Genomic DNA, 12205 nt, shown 5'->3' on the forward strand with positions numbered 1-12205 from the left:
CAACAAACACCTGGATTTCAGTACCTCGAGTCTGTCATGAATCACGTTGGAAACCCATTGGTCAGCAGGATAATTTAATATTCATGAGGAAAAAAGAATGTGTTAACTGTGTGATCTGGTAGAGGTCAAAAACGAAATACACTTTGTTTGTTTTATTTGTCATTATATTAAAACCTTAGACACAGGCTTCTCTGTTAAATATCTGCAGAAGGTCTTGATTTGTTTTCTCTGATGAATGTAGATCCATGTTTAATGTCTAAGTAGAATGATTGTGCTCTAATGTGTTGGTTGTGCCAGTCTGACATGTGTGAAGGTGTATCAGTCGCTTTGCTGCTTCTGCACTTGTTTTTGTCATGTGTGCTGTGTCTTGTCAGTCTGTGCGGGCTGGACACATTTTGGTGCGTGACATTTTGAGCGATAAATTACTTACTCAGTATAAAGCAAATAAATGCTAAAGATTGAAAAAAGGAAACACAGAATTTTCTTATTGAACTACATCTTATCTAAAGTTTTGATTAATTCAGCAGCTGAAGACACCAGACATCTTTCTATGATGGAGATGAAACCTGGTTTTGAAAGTTCATCCCACCACAGCTGTAGAAGTTCCCACAAACGTGTTGCAGTTGCTTCTTTGCTTTCACCTTTTGTCCAGTTCATCCTGTGGTAGGTTCATCGCTTACCTTTCTACCTTTTAAGGTTATCTAGTGAACTTAAAGGGATAGTTCAACAAAAAATGAAAATTCACTCATTATCTACTCACCACTGTGCTGATGGAGGGGTGGGCGAAGTGTTGAGTCCACAAAACACTGCTGGAGTTTCAGGGGTAAACAGTGTTGCAGCCAATTCAAGTAAAATTGAATTAAATGGAACCATTTCCTTAGATGTAAAAAACAACACAAAAAAACATAAAATGCCTCCATACAGCTCGTGTGGTGTTATCCAAGTGTCCGCAAGCCCCGACATTCATATTATCTTCGGAGGCACGTTCATGTTCGCACAGGCACAACGGAAAACCGCACACACTCTCGGCCAAGGGCACCCGCGGGGTGCACGTTGGTGTGGCTACGTCCGCTAGCATCGCCACTTCCAGTAGTGGACTTTTAGGCTAAAAACATGGTGTAAATGACGCCGTTTCGAGTCAAATATGAATGTCGGGGCTTGCGGACACTTGGATGACACCACACGAGCAGTATGGAGGCATGTTTTTTTTTTAAACATTGTTTACCCCTGAGACTCCTACAGTGTTCTGTGGACCCAAACACTTCACCCACCCCTCCATTGGCTTAGTGGTGAGTAGATGATGAGTACATTAACATTTTTCGGTGAACTATCCCTTTAAACTTTTAATTTTTTTTAAAAATTTGAAATGGTAGAGAATAAAGTGTAGTTTAGGCCACTCCTGCTGCTGACACAACACAAGGAAGTGAAATGCGGAACTGCAACTAACGGACAAAAGAAAGCTCTCATACAAGTGGAGCTTTCATGTCACTCGTAGCTCACAGGCCTGGCCTGTCTGCTACAGTCCTTCTACAGACAGACAGACAGACAGACAGAAAGACAGACAGACAGACAGACAGACAGAGACAGACAGACAGACAGAAGAACTTTGTCAAACTCAGCTCTTTGACACACTCGTACATAACTCATAATCAGACAAAGTAAGTTGACTGATTGGTAGAGGGTAAAGTAAAGTTTCTTTGTTCATGCTGTTGTGACGTTAAAGTCTGTGTTCCTCCCTAGGTCTGCTGGGTAATGGCTGCTCTCAGGGTTTTTCTCCCTCTCGCCATCTGCCTCCTGCTGGGGCATCAGACGTTCGCCCAGATGTTCGCCCACAATGACGCTCCCTGCCAGAAGTCCAAGTGGAACAACGCCTTCAACACCTTCGTCAAGCGCCACATTCGCGCCGGGTTGCCCACCACTCTCGACCAGAACAAATGGGAAGAGTACATTACGAAGAACAACGACTGTGACAGACCCACGCAGTCTTTCCTTCGTCATGAAGAGCTGGACGAGGTGAAGGCTGTGTGCACGAAGGCAGGCGGGAAGACGTACAAGGGGAACCTGTGCATCAGCGACCAGCGTTTCACTTTTGTCACAGTGAGGATCGAGTTAAGCCCCTGCACAATCAAGCGCGTGAATCAGGAAAACAAACATCTGATTCTGGCCTGTGATAAGCTGGCGGATGGGTGTCTGCCTGTGCATTTTGAGGGAAACCCTGATGATAAAAGCCCCGACAACAACGCCAAAAGCTGCCAGGCCCCCTCAGAGTAGAGGCCACGCACGCAGCTTTAAAATGTCAGGGCTCCAATAGTTCCTCTTTTAATTTGAGGAACATGAGACGACAACAGAGTTTCTATTTGGGGCATTTGAGCAAAACTATTACAATTACTGAAATTTAAATTGAAGAATTTAAGGTTTTAAACCCCCAATATGTAAACCATTTTTTTTTACAGGACTTTTTTATAAATGTATTTGTTACTTGTATTATATTTAATACTATTACATGCTTGTGCCTGTGTATCTGTAAGTTGTGCATGATCTATCTTTTAGTGATATGTTTTCGAGGATTGATGCTCCAGTGGCATTTCATTTAGTTCTATGATTGCGATTTGCGATCATTACCGACTGCATGCGTTGTGTGTATTAAAAAGGGAATCAATCACATTTCCACACCAAAGGGATTGTATTTTATTATATATGTGTGCGGTATATTTAATAAAGTGAATTCAGAAGAATTTGTCTACAGTCATTTCCACCGTGGTTTGTTTGGTCGCCTTGGCTGAAACAAGGTTTACTACTGAGACTTCTAAAGTGTTTTGTGGACTCAAACACTTCACCCCCCCCCCCCCCCCCCCCCCCCCCCCACACACACACACCCCCACCCCCCTCCATCGGCTTAGTGGTGAGTAGATAGCGTAAATGTACATTTTTCAGTGAACTATCCCTTTAAACTTTGAATTGTTCTGAAAAATCTTTAATGGTAGAGAATAGATATAATTTAGGCCACTCCCGCTGCTGACACAACACAAGGAAGTGAAATGTGGAACCGCAACGGAAGTACAGAAGAAAGCTCTCCCACAACTGGAGGTTTCAGGTCACTCCTATCTCACATGAGCCTCCACGCCTGTTAACATAAGGTAGGGAAGCTGTCAGGGAGCTGATTGCTACAGTCCTGCTACAGACAGACAGACAGACAGACAGAACAGAAGAACTTTGTCAAACTCAGCTCTTTGACACACTCGTACATAAACCAGAATCAGAAAAAGTAAGTCGACTTAGTGGTAGAGGGTAAAGTAAAGTTTCTTTGTTCATGCTGTTGTGACGTTAAAGTCTGTGTTCCTCCCTAGGTCTGCTGGGTAATGGCTGCTCTCAGGGGTTTTGTCCCTCTCGCCATCTGTCTCCTGCTGGGGCATCAGACGTTTGCCATAAATGACGCTCCCTGCCAGAAGTCCCAGTGGAACAACGCCTTCAACACCTTCGTCAAGCACCACATTCGCGCCGGGTTGCCCACCACTCTCGATCAGAACGAATGGGAGAATTACATCAAGAAGAACGGCGGCTGTGACAGACCCACGCAGTCTTTCGTTCGTCGTGAAGAGCTGGACAGGGTGAAGGCCGTGTGCACGAAGGCAGGCGGGAAGACGTACAAGGAGAACCTGTGCATCAGCGACCAGCTTTTCACTTTTGTTACAGTGAGGAGCCAGCAAGGCACCTGCACAATCAGGAACGTAAGTCGGGAAATCCAACATCTGATTCTGGCCTGTGATAAGCTGGAGAATCAGTGTCTGCCTGTGCATTTTGAGGGAAACCCTGGAAATGTAAAGCCCCAAAACAACTGGAAAGGCTGCCAGGACCCTCAGAGTAGAGGCCACTCACCCAGCTTTAAAATGTCCTGGCTCCACTTGTTCCTCTTATCTTTTGTGGCTTTTTACTTATTTTAATATGAGAAACATGAGAGGACAACAAAGATTCTATTAAGGGACATTTTGCCCTGTGGAACACATTTGAGCAAAACTATTTTAGATAGATATAGATAGATCGATGTACTTTATTGTAGTAAAGACGATGAAGAGACAAGCGTGCAAAATTGCAGTAGTTGTTTGACTAAAATAAATAAATATGACTTTAAGACGTGCAGTAAAAATGAATATGAATATAATACAGTATGTGCCAAAAAAAAGATAAATTCACAGTTATTGCAGGAGTAATCAGAGAGTTTTGGTGTGGACAGGATCTATAGGACTCATGGTTTTGAAGGTTCACCTTTCGATAAACACCTCGATGTCAGTTCCTCGAGTCTGTCATGAATCACGTTGGAAACCCATTGGTCAGCAGGATAATTTAATATTCATGAGGAAAAAAGAAAGTGTTAACTGTGTGATCTGGGAGAGGTCAAAAATGACATACACTTTGTTTGTTTTATTTTTCATTATATTAGAACCTTAGACACAGGCTTCTCTGTTAAATATCTGCAGAAGGTCTTGATTTGTTTTCTCTGATGAATGTAGATCCATGTTTAATGTCTAAGGAGAATGATTGTGCTCTAATGTGTTGGTTGTGCCAGTCTGACATGTGTGAAGGTGTATCAGTCGCTTTGCTGCTTCTGCACTTGTTTTTGTCATGTGTGCTGTGTCTTGTCAGTCTGTGCAGGCTGGACACATTTTGGTGTGTGACATTTTGAGCGATAAATTACTTACTCACTATAAAGCAAATAAATGCTAAAGATTGAAAAAAGGAAACACAGAATTTTCTTATTGAACTACATCTAATCTAAAGTTTTGATTAATTCAGCAGCTGAAGACACCAGACGTCTTTCTATGATGGAGATAAAACCTGGTTTTGAAAGTTCATCCCACCACAGCTGTAGAGGTTCTCACAAACATGTTGCACTTGCTTCTTTGCTTTCACCTTTTGTCCAGTTCATCCTGTGGTAGGTTCATTGCTTACCTTTCTACCTTTTAAGGTTATCTAGTGAACCTAAAGGGATAGTTCAACAAAAAATGAAAATTCACTCATTATCTACTCACCACTGTGCTGATGGAGGGGTGGGCGAAGTGTTGAGTCCACAAAACACTGCTGGAGTTTCAGGGTTAAACAGTGTTGAAGCCAATTCAAGTAAAATTGAATTAAATGGAACCATTTCCTTAGACGTAAAAAAAACAAAAAAAAACATAAAATACCTCCATACAGCTTGTGTGGTGTCATCCAAGTGTCCGCAAGCCCCGACATTCATATTCTCTTCGGAGGCCTGTTCATGTTCGCACAGGCACAACGGAAAACCGCACACACTCTCGGCCAAGGGCACCCGCGGGGTGCACGTTGGTGTGGCTACGTCCGCTAGCATCGCCATTTCCAGTAGTGGCTAAAAACATGGTGTAAATGACAACGTTTCGAGTCGAATATGAATGTCGGGGCTTGCGGACACTTGGATGACACCACACAAGCAGTATGGAGGCATGTTTTTTTTCTGTTGTTTTATTACGTCTGAAGTAGAGGTCGTCTTGGCTGAAACATTGTTTACCCCTGAGACTCCTACAGTGTTCTGTGGACCCAAACACTTCACCCACCCCTCCATTGGCTTAGTGGTGAGTAGATGAGGAGTACATTAACATTTTTCGGTGAACTATCCCTTTAAACTTTTAATTTTTTTTTAAAATTTGAAATGGTAGAGAATAAAGTGTAGTTTAGGCCACTCCTGCTGCTGACACAACACAAGGAAGTGAAATGCGGAACTGCAACTAACGGACAAAAGAAAGCTCTCATACAAGTGGAGCTTTCATGTCACTCATAGCTCACAGGCCTGGCCTGTCTGCTACAGTCCTTCTACAGACAGACAGACAGACAGACAGACAGAGACAGACAGACAGACAGACAGACAGAAGAACTTTGTCAAACTCAGCTCTTTGACACACTCGTACATAACTCAGAATCAGAAAAAGTAAGTTGACTGAGTGGTAGAGGGTAAAGTAAAGTTTCTTTGTTCATGCTGTTGTGACCTTACAGTCTGTGTTCCTCCCTAGGTCTGCTGGGTAATGGCTGCTCTCAGGGTTTTTCTCCCTCTCGCCATCTGCCTCCTGCTGGGGCATCAGATGTTCGCCCACAATGACGCTCCCTGCCAGAAGTCCAAGTGGAACAACGCCTTCAACACCTTCGTCAAGCGGCACATTCGCGCCGGGTTGCCCACCACTCTCGACCAGAACGAATGGCAAGAGTACATTACGAAGAACAACGACTGTGACAGACCCACGCAGTCTTTCCTTCAGCCTGAAGAGCTGGACAGGGTGAAGGCCGTGTGCACGAAGGCAGGCGGGAAGACGTACAAGGGGAACCTGTGCATCAGCAACCAGACTTTCATTTTTGTCACAGTGAGGATCGAGTTAAGCCCCTGCACAATCAAGCGCGTAAATGAGGAAAACAAATATCTGATTCTGGCCTGTGATAAGCTGAAGGATGGGTGTCTGCCTGTGCATTTTGAGGGAAACCCTTATAATAAAAGCGCCGACAACAACGCCAAAAGCTGCCAGGCCCCTCAGAGTAGAGGCCACGCACGCAGCTTTAAAATGTCAGGGCTCCAATAGTTCCTCTTTTAATTTGAGGAACATGAGACGACAACAGAGTTTCTATTCGGGGTATTTGAGCAAAACTATTACAAGTACTGAAATTAAATTTGTTACTTGTATTATATTTAATACTATTACACACTTGTGCCTGTGTATCTGTTGTGCATGATCTATCTTTTAGTGATATGTTTTAGAGGATTGATGGTCCAGTGGCATTCCATTTAGTTTTAGGCTTGCAATTTGCGATCATGCCCGCCTACATGCGTTGTGTGTATTCAAAAGGGAATCAATCACATTTCCACACCAAAGGGATTGTATTTTATTGTACATGTGTGTGGTATATTTAATAAAGTGAATTCAGAAGAATTTGTCTACAGTCATTTCCACCGTGGTTTGTTTGGTCGCCTTTGCTGAAACAATGTTTACTACAGAGACTTCTAAAGTGTTTGTGGACTCAAACACTTCACCCCCCCCCCCCCCCCCTCCATCGGCTTAGTGGTGAGTACATAATTAGTGAATTTTCATTTTTCGGTGAACTATCCTTTTAAACTTTTAATTGTTCCGAAAGTTTTTTAACGGAAGTGTAACTTTGTGGGCTTGAAAATGAAAATATGAATAGATTTGAGTAGACTTACTGGCTTGACCTTTGGATCACAATACATCTACACAGCTAATGAGATTAAAGACTCCACCAAAATCACGTCTTTGTCAGAGCTTCATGTTTTAAGAACAAAGATTAAAAGTGCTTGGTGGTGAGTTTTCTAGACACCTGTGTGTCCTCTAACTCAGTATGACTGCTTGTGCACACAAACCATAAGTAAACATTATAATCAGAATGGTTGTCAGAGGAGCGTGTACCTGTTCCAACAGTCAGGGTCACCAAATTTCAGACACCCATCTTGCAATGTTAATGAACGTGAAAACAAAAGCAAACATAGACCTGCCCCCGGATCTGGATCCTGATCTGGATTGAATGTGGTTCTTCCTTGTTTCATATCACATCCTTCCAACAAGTGTTATGGTAATCAAATTTCAATTTGTCATATGCAAGTGAACACACAGAGTCAACAGTACAATGAAAGGTGTTGGACAAGACGAAACCGCTCAGCTCAGCAGTGCAATAGTAACATTTAAATAAAAGCAAGGAAGAAAGAGTTTACAATAAAAAAGTCAGATACAATGCAAAACTAAAACTATATATATATATTAAAAAGGTGCAGTTTGACATTTGTTGCAAATGAAGTAACAACTTTAACTGTATGGAGCAGTAGTTTTTACATCCAGCTAAAACAAAACAAAAACATAACATAACTTTCTTTGTGGAGGAAACAACAATAGATTAATCAGAGGGTCAGTATAGGTGCACATGTCCAAACAGCTCCAACAGGTGGAGATAGAGAGTTCAAGCTGAGTGTGGAGACAAAACATTACCTGTTTGAAACCACTAGATGGCAGGAGAGTTACTTGCTTACTTATCCCAGAGCATCAAGTGTTCACTCAGCAAACTTTACTGGGATCTGTCCACGAGCCCAACAACTTTCTTCATATTTCCTGCTTTGTCTGCAAACTTATTATTATTCAGGGTTGGTCACACGCTGATGACTAAAAAGACTTGAACCTGCCTGACTTTGCAATCAAAGTGAATCCTCCGATCGGAAATAACTCCAAATGCTGTGAAACACAACTAGTGCAAAAGTATCCAAAGCTACCAACAAGCTCAGACTGCTGCAGGGTTTAAGTGTGGAGTTGCAGTAAAATACTGCTATAAGGCTAAAGAAGTGGCCACGTGTTTCAATTCTGATGCAATATATGTTTGTTACATTCTTTCTGGTGCACATCAACTATATACATGTCTGAGCTAATAGTCATGCTGACAGATGATCCCTGAAAACTTCCTCAACGTTTCATTCTGTCCTAGTGCATCATTTTCTGCCTCATGATGCCACTGCAGAGACATGAGTAAACAGGTGTAACTCAACTGTCTTTCATGTGTTTTCTTGTGCTTCTGTTTTCTTACAGGCCTTTGACAAAGTCATGGGGTCAAGAGGAAATCATAGGACACATTTAAACATGTGTTTAATGTCAAGAGCCACAGGGAACGACACATCTGCAGAGTGCTGTTCAACACAAGAAGAAACAACAACACAAATATATTAACATTTAATTCTGAGACTTCAAGGAACCACACTGTATGTACAGTGACCAGAGGTTGACCTCCTGTGAAGTTTACTATGGCCATATCCATAACATCATAGGATCACACAGACACACACACACACGTTTGTACATCAATATTAATGAGGACACTCATTGGCATGATGCTTTCTCTAGCACAGGGGTCTTCAACGTTTTTCAGGTCAAGGACCCCCAAACTGATGGAGATAGAGCAGGGACCCCCCTACTATATATATTGTATAAAATTGTGTTTTATATTAAACTGGGCCGAGTGCCATGTATAAACATAGCTACCCTGTTATTGTGCATTCAATACTAAGTTATTCAAATAATACACAGAAAGATAACGTCTTCTGCCTCCATTTATCTGTTCGCTACAATATGTTGGATTTATGTTAATGTGTATTTAAAGACATTTAAATTAGTGGGAAAAAAATTGGTTGTAAAAAAAAAAAAAAAATTAAAGAAATATAACAAATTGTGTAATCAACCAAAAATTCTGCGACCCCCCTGCAGTACTTCCGCGGACCCCCTGTTGAAGACCTCTGCTCTAGCCCCTAACCTTGACCTTAACCATCGAAATGAATTGCCTCAACCTAACCCTAACCATAAAACAAACCCTCAAACAGCCCATTAAAGGTGGTGTCAGAGTGAGGACCGGCCAAAATGTCCTCATTTTGTAGGTTGAAGGCTCAAAGTGGTCCTCACAAAGATATCTGTACAAGTACACACACACGTATAGAGATGCATTCATACAACACACATACATGCACAAAGTCACACAAGGAAGAACACTCTCTCCTGAAGGCACATACACATACATGCACGCTAAATGCTGACACACACAAACACATACACAGGTTGGTGTAGCTATCCTTATTAGGAGTTTGCATTGACTCCCATTCATAGTGGATGTCTAACGAAAGCCTTAACCTTAACCATGACCAATTCATACCTAACCCTAACCCTAACCTTAACCTAACCATAATTCACATTTTACCCATAATCTTAACCAGGAGCTCAGAAGTTATGTTTTGCCTCAGCACGGCCAGGCTTGGTCCCCATGAGGTCTACTGGAAAAGGTCATAAAGAGGTAACAAAAAAAACACACACACACACACACGGCTGAGGAAAAAGCCAAAGTGAACAACAATCGTTGACTCGGGGTGAAGAGGAAAGGCTACAGGGGAATAAAAGAATGAGTGCAGAGTGAGAGGTAGTGTGAGGGTGGAGAGGAAGGAGGATGGAAGAGAATGGGGGGGGGGGCTGCCAGAGCTGCACTTTTATTGAACCTTTTTTAGTTTTTTCTTTTTAGAAAAACAAAACACATAAAATAAGTGAAGATCAAGGAGAGTATGGGAACCGGCACTTGTTTTTCTTCTTAGCTTTCTGTCATCTTCTCCCGTCCACTTTGACTCACGACACTTCACACGTTAACATATATCTACTTCACTTCCCTTTAAAAAAATTAAAAAACACGTTGAGCTCCCCACTCTCTCCTCTTCTCAGCTAAATCCTTCCCTCCTGTTGTCCTCCGCCTTCCTGTCGAGTGTAAAGCAATTTAGCGTCATTCAGGCCACACAATGCTGTTTTACAGTGCTGTTGTCACGTAGCGCCTCACAGGAGCCCGCGGCCTCATTAAACTGCAGGTGGCGGTGGACAAACTGCTAAAACAGAGGGGACGATTGGGGGAGACGAACGCAAACACGACTAAAAACAAGAGAACTTGCAAAAACTTAACTTTTTATTCATAACACACAACATCTCCCATGCTTCTCCTTCCTGATCCTACCTCTCTCGGGCCCTTACTCACTCTCTGTCCGGATCAGCTCATAACAAATGAGCGTGATAATTAGAACCACAAAGACTCGAGAGGGAGGCCAGAGAGATTTTAGGGGATGTTGGCGACGGGGGGGCTGCAAGGACAAAAGGAAGTTGAGTGTGAGTAATACAGGCGTCTGGGTGCAACTGTCCAGGCATCTGGAGGTTTGGTTACATGAAGACTCGGCTCAGTCATGTTGACTCACACCGTTAAAAGCCCTTTTAGATGTAAAATTCTGGATAATATGATGTGGTGAGAGAGCGGGGGAGGTTTATTCAGTAATCATTTAGATTAAATCTAAGATACGACAAGAAAAGTAATGAATGACTGAGAAATATCTGAAGGAGCCTGCAGGAGCATGCACACGTTTGTGTAGACAAAGTGGAGGCGTCCTGTGTTTAGAGCATTCTCAAGAGGCTGGCCTCGTCTTGCCCTGAAACAAAGTATTTCTGCCCTATTTCTTTTTTTCGGGACTTTGTCAAGCTGTGGCACACACACATTCAAACAAATGTGGACACACTCCTGCATGTGCACACCTCAGAGACATTTCACATCCGGCCTCCACTCTCCATCTTAGCTCCTCTCCTCTCGTCTTTCCCGCTGCCTGCTCGCTGCTCTCCCACACACTGTGCCTCTCATTTCCACGTAGGTAGTTAAACGCTGCCATCTCCTCCGCTCTAATCAAACCCACATGGTTTGGCTGGACAGCAGTGCACACTGTTTTGGCTGCGACTGTGCGCGTGGCCCGATGGCCTGTCTACCGTGCATGATGTCACACAGAACAGGGGCTCCGAAAACGTTTTGGCATGGTGACCTCTTAAACTAAAACATCCTCTTGTGTCATGTGTTGTATACATCTATGAGCTGAGAGAGCTGTAATTTCTAGAGGCCTGAAGAGAGCTGTCGAGTAATTCAGGAGAAAAGTGCAAAGGTTGGAGAGAAGGACACTATATTGTGTGGCGGAGATGTTTTTTTAATCTTTCCTGTCCAGTTAATCTTGCCTCCACCCGTCAGATTCATGTTACGACCCCTAAGGGGAGGCCTGGACTCAACATCGACACAGAAGAGAAAGATACAGTAAGGCACGGCTCCTTTTCCTGCATGCACTCGCACTCCTTGTCCACTGGCTTCCTCCGGGGGTAAAGGCCACTGATAATGACTTCCAGGAGTTGGCGATTGAGGAAAGCCAGTGTCAAGTTCACATCTGGGATTACCGGGGTTACTGGGGTGAGCGGATTTTACTGGAGGTCATCAGGATGATTAAGTGAAGAATGCCACTGAAGTGTGACTTTACTACGGGCTCATCTCACACACACACACACACACACACACATACACATACGTTCACATGTTTTTAAAAAATTGATTGTAACATGAATTTGAAAAGGGCCACATTTGTAACAGGACACCACAGTGCTGTACATACTGGACAAGTAGCAGTAAGTGGAACTTGGTGCATGTAGTTTCCCATTCCATAGTAATTCTATGGGATACTAAAGAGTCTGGATGTTCCACTGATATGATTCAAATCATTTGAATGAGGGGAGGGAACAGGAAACAATAACTGGCGTATAGATAAGGTGCAAACCAACTCTGTGAGGGAGCTGGTACATGAGACACGAGTCCCCACAAACCCACAGAGAGACAG

The sequence above is a fragment of the Hippoglossus hippoglossus genome, chromosome 16 (assembly GCF_009819705.1).
Source record: "Hippoglossus hippoglossus isolate fHipHip1 chromosome 16, fHipHip1.pri, whole genome shotgun sequence".
Classification (NCBI taxonomy): Eukaryota; Metazoa; Chordata; class Actinopteri; order Pleuronectiformes; family Pleuronectidae; genus Hippoglossus; species Hippoglossus hippoglossus.